The sequence below is a fragment of the Martes martes genome (assembly GCF_963455335.1).
Source record: "Martes martes genome assembly, chromosome: 2".
Classification (NCBI taxonomy): domain Eukaryota; kingdom Metazoa; phylum Chordata; class Mammalia; order Carnivora; family Mustelidae; genus Martes; species Martes martes.
The window spans coordinates 34,982,800-34,996,565 of record NC_137889.1 but is presented as its reverse complement, the minus strand read 5'-3'; the positions used below and the strand labels follow the sequence as shown (position 1 = coordinate 34,996,565).

Sequence of the window (13,766 nt, the reverse complement as noted above, 5' to 3'; positions counted from 1 at the left end):
TTATTCTTTAACCAATAAAGGGAATTGCCACTGTGGTAAACCAATACACTTTAGGAATGAGTGTCCCATACAAAATACACTATACCAGATGCCACAATTTAGTAGTAACAGGAAGATCAGATTGATCCATAGATAGTTTCAAACTGAGCCAGTATTTGAGGACCAGTGGGAGCTCAGGTAGCCAGCTAAACCTATGTAAATATATTTTAGAAATTGGGGAGCTTGCAATACTGAGTTAAGTGAGCTCAGCTATTAACATAAGCAATCTTATAGACACTTTATAAGCTAATCTATACATTCATCCTTACATCCTTACATTCATGAGATTACACATACTCAGTTGAATGACCACTTTGAATACTTGTTTTCCATCATATAAGACCTGAAATTTCTTATTGATCTTATTCTCACCTTTATAAATTCTACCATAGCACCATTTCTGTTTCTAAGACAACTGCATTTTATCTCAGACAAATGCACAAGTACTATGACAAGTACTATCAGTAGCACTCAATAGCACAAGTACTATCAAAACAGTCCCTGTCTTCCTTCTATCAGTCATACCAACCATTGTACCCCTTACAAAGTTTTCTTGGGGCATCATCTGAACTCAAAATGTTTGACAGGTTTTGAGTCTAGGAGTTTGGGGTCAAATATTAGCTAAATGAATTAACTCCCTCTTAATACTAACATTTAGAAAGTAATTTATGATAAAGTATTTCTGAGGTCTTGATTTCTCTTATCTTATACATTTTATCAAGAAATGAACTAAGGGGGCGCCTGGGTGGCAAGAGTGGGTTAAAGCCTCTGCCTTTGGCTCAGGTCATGATCCCAGAGTCCTGGGATGGCCTGCTCAGCAGGGAGCCTGCTTCCTCCTCTCTCTCTCTGCCTGCCTCTCTGCCTACTTGTGATCTCTGTCTGTCAAATAAATAAATAAAATCTTTAAGAAAAAAAAAAAGAAATGAACTAAGAAGATCTCGTAAGCTAAGGACATACATTTACCTTTCTTCCATTTAAAAAAAATTCTACTGAGGAAGAATGAGATCAGCCAGATGGCAAAGTGAGAATGCCAGCCTTCTTCCCTTCACAAAAAAAAAAAAAAAGAAGATGGCTATCTACAAATGAAAATAGCCCTGGAAGAGCTCAAGAGTACCATTTAAGAACTTACAGCTATATGGGGAACAAAAAAAAAGGAGAATAACTGAACAGAAAGAATTGTTGGGGAGATCAAATTAATGGAGACACCTGGAAACAACTAGAACAAAGATGCACGGGAGCTATCAGTAACATGCAACAGATGCCACTATAGTACCCAGTGGCCTGCTCTTCAGAAGACACTGGCAGATTTTACCACTGGGGACCTCAACAATCCCCATGACAGCCATAGGCATCCCACACCTTTCACAGTAGAGAAGCTCAGTGTTTACCTGGAGCTCCAGAAAGACACTGAGGTAATCAACAGCCATCACCACTGCTGACCCTCCAGATAAGGAGACCTCGCTATATGCCTCACTCAGAAAAAGCTAATGTTCTGCTGTCCCAGAATCAGGGCTGCCACACATCTTTTCAAACATTTGGAAATGTGTTTCCAGACCCCAGAACTATAGCTACTCCACATGCACCCACATTTTAGACACAAGAGTGACTGTCCCTGTGCGCTACTCAAATAGACCCTGGGTCCACTGTTGCTCATTGAGCACATGCTTTCCAGTCCCTGCCTCCATGAATCCTCCAGGAACACCTGTACCTGAAGCAGCAGAGCCACGGACACTCTGGCTAGCCATGGCCCCAGACCTTGACATGCTTTCACTCTGTAAGTGCTCCAGCCTCAGCCCTATCACTAATAGGAATTATGCATTAGACACCATTGCCACTGCCACCATCACTACCACCACCACCTCACTGAAGAACCCAACAACCTTGCCACGGCTTTGGCCATCTAAGGACTCCTGCAATTTTTGCTGACACTGACCTCAGCTGAAGAAGTTGCATAGAGACTGTGCCACAGGGCCTGCCCTGGAGCTGTAATCTCTACATTCCACTGAAAGAATGCCCCCCAACACACTCACCCACAAGTAAAGGTATTTCCCTATCAAAACTAGTCCATAAAGTCTGGAAGATGATACTACTCTATCAAATATGCAGAAAATGCAAAGACACAAGAAACACAAAATATCCAGGAATTTGTTGACATTTGCACCATGAAAATATCCTATAGTTTGTCAAGTGCTTTTTCTGCATCTAATGAGTCATATGATTTCTACCCATTGTTTCTTTAAATAAGATTTCTATCCCCTTCTTCTCTTTTCCTTATGGTACTTGTTTCTTTTGATGGTATGCCATGGATCACACAGGTTTTCTTTATTCTTTTTCACTTTTTTCTTTGTTTTTCTCTGATTGGATAATTTCAGATTATCCAGTTATTCTACTCACAGATTTTTTTTCTTCTGTTTGATCAGCTCTGCTGTTGATGCTCTCCATTGCATTTCCCATTTCACTCACTGTATTCTCCAGCTCTGAAATTTCATTTGATTCCCTTCAATGATTTCTGTTAAACTTCTCATTTTGAGGGTGCCTGGGTGGCTCAGTTGGTTGAGCATCTGACTCTCAATTTCAGCTTGGGTCATAATCTCAGAGTCATGGGGTTGAGCCCTACATCAGGCTCTGTGCTCAGCAGGCAGTCTGCTTGAGACTCCCTCTATTTCCCTCTGCCCCCCACCCCTGCTTGTGCTCGCTCTCTCTCTCTCACTCTCTAAAATAAATAAAATCTTCAAAATACTTCTCATTTTAGTATGAGAAGTATTTTGTCTTTATTTCATTTGTTATTTCATTTGTCTTTCTGCATTTTCTTGTAGCTCACTGAACTTCCTTAAAACAATTGAATTTAAGTTCAATGAGCAAGATAAACTGTTTTAATGAAATATCTTCCATCAGCTCTCCTAGGGATTCTGAGGCTTTTTCAGACATGCTCCATCTTCTTGCTCCCTTTTGTAGCAGAATTATTAAGCACATAGGACTTCTCTCAATCCTGTAACACACCAGGCTAAGTGCTGACAGACTGCCTTTTGCTTTTACATGTCTGGCACTAAAGCTCTCCAAATGCATCCAGTTTTTTGTTGTTGTTGTTGTTTTTGTTTTTGTTTTTTTCCAGAGATGTGCTAGAACTTCTCCTCTGGAAAACTGGACTTCCACAAAGTCTCTCTCATCAGGGTGATTGTCTAAGATAGTATTTTCCAAACACTGCTAGACTATGGCCCTGAGGCACCAAACAAGTTCACAAGCCACTGCAGGGTCCATAGCAGCATCCATAGCTGGTCCCTAAATGCTATTATCCAATGCACAGGTGGGTGAGGTTCCTTCCAAGTCTCTTGGCCTATGGTTGTAGGTCACATAACTTCTACAAATGCTCTCCCACAAAGGTCCATGGATGAATGCCAATTGTTGTTGTTGGCGGGGTGAGAACAGTGAAGGACATTTTATCAAATACTTAGTGAAAAAATAATGTTCTCGGAAAATAGAATGGAATGGGCCACCTTGGTGGCTCAGTTGGTTAAGTGTCCAACTGCTGATTTCAGCTTAGGTCATGATCTCAGGGTCCTGCAGTGGAGTCCTGCATGGGCTCCATGCTCAGCAAAGAATCTGCTTGTCCCTTTCCCTCCCACTTTGCAACTCCCCACTGCTTGTGCACTCTCTCCTTCTCTCAAATAAATAAGTAAATAAAATCTTCAAAAACAAAAAGCAAAAAAAGAAAATAGAAGGGAATTTTTTACTCATTTTATGAGCCTAATAACATAATTCTCATACTGAAATCTGACAAAAACATCTACAAAAAAGATTATAACTAACTAACTAACCTCATCAACACAGACAAAAATCCTTAGTAAAATATTAATAAATCAAATCCAAGAATATAAAAAACAATAATACCTAATGAATAATAGGTTTTATTCTAGAAATGTAGGGGTTTTCTTTATCCCCTGTAAAATCAATGAATATAATCTGCCATATTAACAGACTATTAGAAAAATATACTCATCTCAATAAATATGGGGGAAATGTTTGAAAATATTGAACACCCATTTATGGAAAAACTGAAAGAGAAGGGAATTACCTCAAACTTATAAAGCATATTCAGGAAAAACCTATGGCTAACATCATACAAGTAACATTATACTTATTAACTAAGTATAATACTTAATGCTTTCCACCCAAAATCACTAAAACACATGGATGTTTTACTATTCCTTACTACTTTCATTCAACATTAACCCTGTACCGTAGAATGAGGAAAGAAAAAGAAGTATATGGAGTACATGCTGAAAAATAAAAAATAAGACATTCTTTATTCTCAAAAGATATGAGTGTGTGTGCGTCTGTAAAATGCAAAGAGGTCAACAAAAACCACTAGAAGAACTAGTAATCTAAGTACTGCAGACCGTTAACAAATTCCAATGATCTCTGTGAAAGGCAAATTTTTAGTTTAAAAAAAAAGTAACAACCATTTTGCTTCTAACAGTAAATTTTGTATCACCTTTGTTCATCTTTATCAGCATTTGTGTAGGAGAGAATAACTCTGAAATCCCTGAATACTTGCTTGGTTCAGGCACATATATACAATGTGTTGCAAAATTTGTTTTTACAGTGATTCATTCTGAGCAAGTACTCTGAATTCTTATTATATAATATTTTGTTATTTAACAATTCTGTACCTACAATTCTGTATAGTTCCATGTTCTCTGGTGACTAGTTAGAATAAGACTTCTCTATACCTATTGGGAGTCATTTTGTTTATTTCACTGCATCATATCACAGATAAAAGATCAAGATACAAAAATCAATTATATTTCTACTTAGTAGCAACAAACAATTGGAAAACCAAATTTCATGAAAGCAATACTATTTTACAACAGCACCAAAACCCAAAACATAGTTGGGAATAATATAAAGATTTTTTAAAAATGTTCACTATAAACTAAAAAACATTTTTTAAAGAACATATTCATAGTTTGCAAGACACTATATTGTTGTCAATAATCCAGAATTCATCTATAAATTCAATACAACCTTAATTAAAATCCTAAATGGCATTTCTTTTTTAGAAATTGGCAAGCCAATATTAAAGTTTAAATGGAGATGAAATGGATTCAGAAAATCCAAAGCAATATTGAAAATAATAAACAAAGTTGAATAATTTATATTACCTGATTTTAAATCTTACCATAAGTTATGGTAATCGATAACATAAGGATAGATAGACTAATGAAGCAGAAGAGAATCCAGAAATGGAACTCTCTTACATTCTCAATTGATTTAACAAAGATATCAAATCAATTGAATGAAAAAGTCTTTATAAAAAATGATGATAGAACAATTGCAAAGCTATTGGGGAAAAATTAATCTCAATCCTTATCTCATGCTCTATACAAAAATTAATTTGATTTAAAAGAAAAGTTAAATCAAAACATTTTAGAGAAACATAGAAAAATAATGTGCATGACCTTAGAGTAGGCACATATTTTTAAAAATAACTATAAAAGAAAAATACTTCTTTTTTTAGGCGAGATGGTGGAGGAGTAGGGGACCCCATTTCAACCAATTCCCTGAATTTAGTTGATATCTACCAAACCATTCTGAACACCCACGAAATCAGTCTGGAGCTAAGAATATATATCTGGATCTCTACAAGCAGATAAGCACTGCTTTCTGCAAGGATTGGAAGTGCATAGTCATGAATCTGCGGGGAGTTATCAGAAGATAAACATACCCCTCACACTGTGTGAGGATCCCAGGGCCCTGAGGTCAAGACCTGAGCTGAAATCAGATGCTTAACTGACTGAGTCATCCAGGTGCTTTATGTTGTTCTTTTTCTAGTTCTGATAAGTGTAAGATTAAATTGTTTGAGATTTTTCTTGCTTCTTCTCTTAGAACTGCTTTTGCTGGATCCCAAAGGTTTTGGACTGTTGTGTTTCATTTTCATTTGTTTCTATGTATTTTTTTATTTTATTTTTTATTAAGTTTTTTTTTATTTTCATTCCAGTATAGTAAACTTAGTATTATATTAGTTTCAGATGTACAATTCACTGATTCAACAATTCTACATGTAATTACTCTGTGTTCATCATGATAAGTGTATTCTTAATCCCATTCACCTATTTTACCCATCCCCCACCTATTTCCCCTCTGATATGCTTTATTTTAAACAAGAACCCCAGGGAGGGAGACAAATCATAAGGGACTCTTAATCTCAGGAAACAAACTGAGGGTGGCTGGAGGGGTAGTGGGAGGGATGGGATGGCTGGGTAATGGGACACTAGGGAGGGTATGTGCAATGGTGAGTGCTGTGAATTGTATAAGACTGATGAATCTCAGAACTGTACCTCTAAAAAATAATACATTACATGTTAATTTTTAAAAAACCCGCAGTTATTTTTTATTATTAATTTATTTATTTAAATAAACATATAATGTATTTTTATCCCCAGGGGTACAGGTCTGTGAATCGCCAGGTTTACACATTTCACAGCACTCATCATAGCACATACCCTCCCCAATGTCCATATCCCCACCACCCTCTCCCATCCCCCCTCCCCCCAGCAACCCTCAGTCTGTTTTATGAGATTGAGTCTTTTACGGTTTGTCTCCCTCCCGATCCCATCTTCTTTCTTTTCTTTTCCTACCTCCTCCCAACCGCCCCCACATTGCATCTCCATTTCCTCATATCAAAGAGATCATATGATAGTTGTCTTTCTCCGATTGACTTATTTTGCTAAGCATAATACCTTCTAGTTCCATCCACGTCGTCGCAAATGGCAAGATTTCATTTCTTTTGATGGCCGCATAGTATTCTATTGTGTATATATATCACATCTTCTTTATCCATTCATCTGTTGATGGACGTCTAGGTTACTTCCATAGTTTGGCTATTGTGGACATTGCTGCTACAAACATTTGGGTGCACGTGCCCCTTCGGAGCACCACGTTTGTATCTTTAGGATATATACCCAGTAGTGCAATCGCTGGGTCATAGGGTAGCTCTATTTTCAGTTTTTTGAGGAACCTCCACACTGTTTTCCAGAGTGGTTGCACCAGCTTGCATTCCAACCAGCAGTGTAGGAGGGTTCCCCTTTCTCCGCATCCTCGCCAGCATCTGTCATTTCTTGACTTGCTAATTTTAGCCATTCTGACTGGTGTGAGGTGGTATCTCATTGTGGTTTTGATTTGTATTTCCCTGATGCCAGTGATGTGGAGCACTTTTTTTCATGTGTCTGTTGGCCATCTGGATGTCTTCTTTGCAGAAATGTCTGTTCACGTCCTCTGCCCATTTCTTGATTGGATTATTTATTATTTATTATTTATTATTCTTTGGGTGTTGAGTTTGCTAAGCTCTTTATAGATTTTGGATATTAGCCCTTTATCTGATATGTCATTTGCAAATATCTTCTCCCATTCTGTCAGTTGTCTTTTGATTTTGTTAACTGTTTCCTTTGCTGTGCAAAACCTTTTGATCTTGATGAAATACCAATAGTTCATTTTTGCCCTTGCTTCCGTTGCCTTTGGTGATGTTCCTAGGAAGAAGTTGCTGCGGTTGAGATCAAAGAGGTTGCTGCCTGTGTTCTCCTCAAGGATTTTGATGGATTCCTTTCGCACATTGAGGTCCTTCATCCATTTTGAGTCTATTTTCATGTGTGGTGTAAGGAAATAGTCTAATTTCATTTTTTTGCATGTGGCTGTCCAATTTTCCCAACACCATTTGTTGAAGAGGCTGTCTTTTTTCCATTGGGCATTCCTTCCTCCTTTGTCGAAAATTAGTTGACCATAGAGTTGAGGGTCTATTTCTGGGCTCTCTCTTCTGTTCCATTGATCTATGCGTCTGTTTTTGTGCCAGTACCATACTGTCTTGATGATGACAGCTTTGTAATAGAGCTTGAAGTCTGGAATTGTGATGCCACCGACTTTGGCTTTCTTTCTCAATATTCCTTTGGCTATTCGAGGTCTTTTCTGGTTCCATATAAATATTAGGATTATTTGTTCTATTTCTTTGAAAAAAATGGATGGGATTTTGATAGGGATTGCATTAAATGTGTAGATTGCTTTAGGTAGCATAGACATATTCACAATATTTGTTCTTCCAATCCATGAGCATGGACCATTTTTCCATTTCTTTCTGTCTTCCTCAATTTCTTTCATGAGTACTTTATAGTTTTCTGAGTATAGATTCTTTGCCTCTTTGGTTAGGTTTATTCCTAGGTATCTTATGGTTTTGGGTGCGATTGTAAATGGGACTGACTCCTCAATTTCTCTTTCTTCTGTCTTGTTAGTGTAAAGAAATCCAACTGATTTCTGTGCATTGACTTTATACCCTGACACTACTGAATTCCTGTATAAGTTCTAGCAGTTTTGGAGTGGAGCCTTTTGAGTCTTCCATATATAGTATCATATCATCTGCAAAGAGTGATAGTTTGACTTCTTCTTTGCCAATTTGGATGCCTTTAATTTCTTTTTGTTGTCTGATTGCTGAGGCTAGGACTTCTAGTACAATGTTCAACAGCAGTGGTGATAACGGACATCCTTGCCGTGTTCCTGACCTTAGTGGAAAAGCTCTCAGTTTTTCTCCATTGAGAATGATATTCATGGTGGGTTTTTCATAGATGGCTTTGATAATATTGAGGTATGTGCCCTCTATCCCTACACTTTGAAGAGTTTTAATCAGGAAGGGATGCTGCACTTTGTCAAATGCTTTTTCAGCATCTATTGAGAGTATCATATGGTTCTTGTTCTTTCTTTTATTAATGTGTTGTATCACATTGATGGATTTGCGGATGTTGAACCAACCTTGCAGCCCTGGAATAAATCCCACTTGGTCGTGGTGAATAATCCTTTTAATGTACTGTTGGATCCTATTGGTTAGTATTTTGGTGAGAATTTTCGCATCTGTGTTCATCAAGGATATTGGTCTGTAATTCTCTTTTTTGGTGGGATCCTTGTCTGGTTTTGGGATCAAGGTGATGCTGGCCTCATAGAATGAGTTTGGAAGTTTTCCTTCCATTTCTATTTTTTGGAACAGTTTCAGGAGAATAGGAATTAATTCTTCTTTAAATGTTCGGTAGAATTCCCCTGGGAAGCCATCTGGTCCCGGACTTTTGTTTGTTTGGAGAGTTTTGATGACTGTTTCAATCTCCTTACTGATTATGGGTCTGTTCAGGTTATCTATTTCACCTGGTTCAGTTGTGGTAGTTTGTATGTCTCTAGAAATGTCTCCATTTCTTCCAGATTGTCAAATTTGTTGGCGTAGAGTTGCTCGTAGTATGTTCTTATAATTGTTTGTATTTCTTTGGTGTTGGTTGTGATCTCTCCTCTTTCATTCATGATTTTATTTATTTGCGTCCTTTCTCTTTTCTTTTTGATAAATCTGGCCAGGGGTTTGTCAATCTTGTTAATTCTTTCAAAGAACCAGCTCCTAGTTTTGTTGATTTGTTCTATTGTTTTTTTAGTTTCTATTTCATTGATTTCTGCTTCGATCTTTATGATTTCTCTTCGTCTGCTGGGTTTAGGCTTTCTTTCTTGTTCTCTCTCCAGCTCCTTTAGGTGTAGGGTTAGGTTGTGTATTTGAGACCTTTCTTGTTTCTTGAGAAAGGCTTGCACCGCTATATATTTTCCTCTCAGGACTGCCTTTCTTGTGTCCCACAGATTTTGAACTGTTGTGTTTTCATTATCATTTGTTTCCATGAATTTTTTCTATTCTTCCTTAATTTCCTGGTTGACCCATTCATTTTTTAGAAGGATGCTGTTTAGTCTCCATGTATTTGCGTTCTTTCCAAATTTCCTCTTGTGATTGAGTTCTAGCTTCAGAGCATTGTGGTCTGAAAACATGCAGGGAATGATCCCAATCTTTGGATACTGGTTGAGACCTGATTTATGACCCAGGATGTGGTCTATTCTGGAGAATGTTCCATGTGCACTAGAGAAGAATGTATATTCTGTTGCTATGGGATGGAATGTTCTGAATAGATCTGTGATGTCCATCTGGTCCAGTGTGTCATTTAAGGCCTTTATTTCCTTGTTGATCTTTTGCTTAGATGATCTGTCCATTTCAGTGAGGGGAGTGTTAAAGTCCCCTGCTATTATTGTATTACTGTCGATGTATTTCTTTGATTTTGTTTATAATTGGTTTATATAGTTGGCTGCTCCCATGTTAGGGGCATAGATATTTAAGATTGTTAGGTCTTCTTGTTGGACAGACCCTTTGAGTATGATATAGTGTCCTTCCTCATCTCTTATTATAGTCTTTGGCTTAAAATCTAATTGATATAAAGATTGCCACCCCAGCTTTCTTCTGATGTCCATTAGCATGGTACATTGTTTTCACCCCCTCACTTTAAATCTGGAGGTGTCTTCGGGTCTAAAATGAGTTTCTTGTAGGCAGCATATTGATGGGTTTTGTTTTTTTATCCATTCTGATACCCTGTGTCTTTTGATTGGGGCATTGAGCCCATTAACATTCAGGGTAACTATTGAGAGATATGAATTTAGTGCCATTGTATTGCCTGTAAGGTGACTGTTACTGTATATTGTCTCTGTTTCTTTCTGATCTACTACTTTTAGGCTCTCTCTTTGCTTAGAGGACCCCTTTCAATATTTCCTGCAGAGCTGGTTTGGTGTTTGCAAATTCTTTCAGCTTTTGTTTGTCCTGGAAGCTCTTTATCTCTCCTTCTATTTTCAATGATAGCCTAGCTGGATATAGTATTCTTGGCTGCATGTTTTTCTCGTTTAGTGCTCTGAATGTATCATGCCAGCTCTTTCTGGCCTGCCAGGTCTCTGTGGATAGATCCGCTGCCAATCTAATGTTTTTACCTTTGTATGTTACAGACTTCTTTTCCCGGGCTGCTTTCAGGATTTTCTCTTTGTTGCTAAGACTTGTAAATTTTACTATCAGGTGAGGAGGTGTGGACCAATTTTTATTGATTTTGAGGGGCGTTCTTAGCATCTCCTGGGTTTTGATGTTTGTTCCCTTTGCCATATTAGGGAAATTCTCTCCAATAATTGTCTCCAGTATACCTCTGCTCCCCTCTCTCTTTCTTCTTCTTCTGGAGTCCCAATTATTCTAATGTTGTGTCGTCTTATGGTGTGGCTTATCTTTCGAATTCTCTCCTCGTGGTCCAGTATTTGTTTGTCTCTCTTTTGCTCAGCTTCTTTATTCTGTCATTTGGTCCTCGATATCACTAATTCTCTCTTCTGCCTCATTTATCCTGGCAGTAGAGCTTCCATTTTTTATTGCACCTCATTAGTAGCTTTTTTTATTTCAACTTGGTTAGATTTTAGTTCTTTTATTTCTCCAGAAAGGGCTTTTATCTCTCCGGAGAGGGTTTCTCTAATATCTTCTATGCCTTTTTCGAGCCTGGCTAGAACCTTGAGAATCGTCATTCTGAACTCTAGATCTGTCATATTACCAATGTCCGTATTGATTAGGTCCCCAACCTTCAGTACTGCCTCTTGTTTTTTTTGTGGTGAGTTTTTCCGCCTTGTCATTTTGTCCAGATAAGATTTGCCTTCTCCTCCTCTGGAATTCCACTGTTCTGGGTGAGTGAATTTGGTCTTGGCTGGGTTTCTTGTTGAGCTTCTGGGGGAGGGGCCTGTTGTAGTGATTCTCAAGTGTCTTTGCCGCAGGCGGAATTGCACCGCCCTTGCCAGGGGCCAGGCTAAGTAATCCGCTCGGGTTTGCTTTCGGGAGCTTTTGTTCCCTGAGCACTTTCCATTGAGTTCCGGAGCATAGGAATGAAGACGGCGGCCTCCCAATCTCCGGCCCGGAGGAGCCGAGAGCTTGGGGTTCCACTCCTCATTGCGCCCTCAGAGAAAAGCGCCCCTGCCTCCCTGGCCTCCAGTCGCACCTGGAGGAAAGCAGTCAATTGCTGGCACTTGGTGAGAAGCGCCTGGTCGCTTCGGTCTCTGTGGCCTCCAGCTGCGCTCCGAGCCCACCCAGCCTGGGACCGGAACAAGGTAACCCTGGGCTGAGAGCTCACTCCTCGGCTTTGTTGCTGTAGCCGGCTTCCCTGCTCTAATACCTGCGAGCTCTGCAGCACTCAGACACCCCCGTTCCTTCTGTGACCCTGCGGGACCTGGGGTTACGCTGACCCCGTCTGGGCTTCCCCCCGGTTTAGCTCTGGAGCAATGTCCCTCTGTGGAGCAGACTTTTAAAAGTCCTTATTTAGTGCTCCTTTGCTCTGCCGCTTGCCGGGAGCCGGCCTCTCCCCCCACGGTCTGTCTTCCCGTCGCTTTGGATTCACTTCTCCACAGGTCCTACCTTTCAGAAAGTGATCGATTTTCTGTTTCTAGAATTGTTGCTCTTCTTCTCTTCGATTTCCCGTTGGATTTGTAGGTGTTTGCAATGGTTTGATAAGCTATCTAGCTGATCTCCTGCTACCTGATGTCATCTCAGCCTGCTACTTCTCCGCCATCTTGACTCTACCATCCTATTTTTTTTCTACAGGAACATTTTTTGCTTGAAGCATACTTCAGAATACGTGAAGTATATATATATAAAACATTCATCCAAGAAAAACAGAATACACATTTTCTTCAAGTACATACAGAAGAATCCCCTGGTCATGTCATCATGTAAAAAGAAACATAACAATGGGCACCCAGGTGGCTCAGTCAGTCATGATCCCAAAGTTTGGAGATCAAGTCCCACATCTGGCTCCCTGCTTCTCCCTCTGCCCCCTCACCCTGTTTGTGCTCTCTCTCATTTGTTCTCTCTCTCTCAAATGAATAAATAAATTTTTTTTAAAAAGAAACATGATAAGTACTCTAAAATTAAGATGACTGAAATCATATTAAGTATATTTCCCAACCACAAGAGTATAAAACTAAAAAAGCAAAACCAAAAGTCAAAAAATTTACAATGTAAATACTCAATATTGAATATATAAATATTAAACAACACACCGCTGCACAAGCAATAGGCCAAATAAGAAAATGGCAAATCAAAATAGTCTCAATACAAAAGAAAAAGAAAACACAGTATTTTAAAACAAATGGGATGGAGCAAAAGCAGATGTTAGAATGAAATTTATGCTATAAATACTTGTATTAAGAAAAAATTTTTAGAGGTAACTTTTTTCTAGGTATGTCACCTGAGGTAAGAGAAATAAAAGAAAAAAAAACTATTGGGACTACATCAAAATAAAAATCTGTATAATGAAGGAAATAATCAACAAAACAAAGGCAACTGAATGAATGGGAGAAGATATTTGCAAAGGACATGTCTGATAAAGGGTTAGTATCCAAAATATATAAAGAACTTATCCAACTCAACACCCCAAAAAACAAATAATCCAATTTTTAAAATGGGCAGAAGATATAAACAGACATTTCTCCAAAAAAGACATCCAGATGGCAAACAGACACATGAAAAGATGTTCAACATCACTCATCATCAGGAAAATGCAAATCAAAACTACAGTGAGATATCATCCTACACCTGTCAGAAAGGCTAAAATCAACAACAGAAGAAACAGTGGGTATTGGTGAGGATGTGGAGATAAAGGAACTCTCATGAATGGCTGGTGAGAGTGTAAGCTGGAGCAACCACTCTAGAAAACAGTATTCCTGAATCTCTTAGGATCCTTAGAATCCAGCAATCACACTACTGGGTATTTACCAAAGAATACAAAAACATTAATTCAAAAGAATACATGCACCCTTATGTTTATTAGCAGCATTATTTACAATAGCCAAGATATGGAAGCAGCCTAAGGGTCCATCAATTA

General features: G+C 38.6%; 1 protein-coding gene across 1 annotated transcript in view; it reads right to left on the bottom strand.

Annotated features, from left to right (window-relative positions):
• The window catches only part of ADAM32 (ADAM metallopeptidase domain 32), a gene marked incomplete at both ends in the record, with an annotated part of 188,452 nt that overhangs the window by 68,716 nt on the left and 105,970 nt on the right, over positions 1-13,766 (bottom strand). The window lies entirely within an intron of this gene.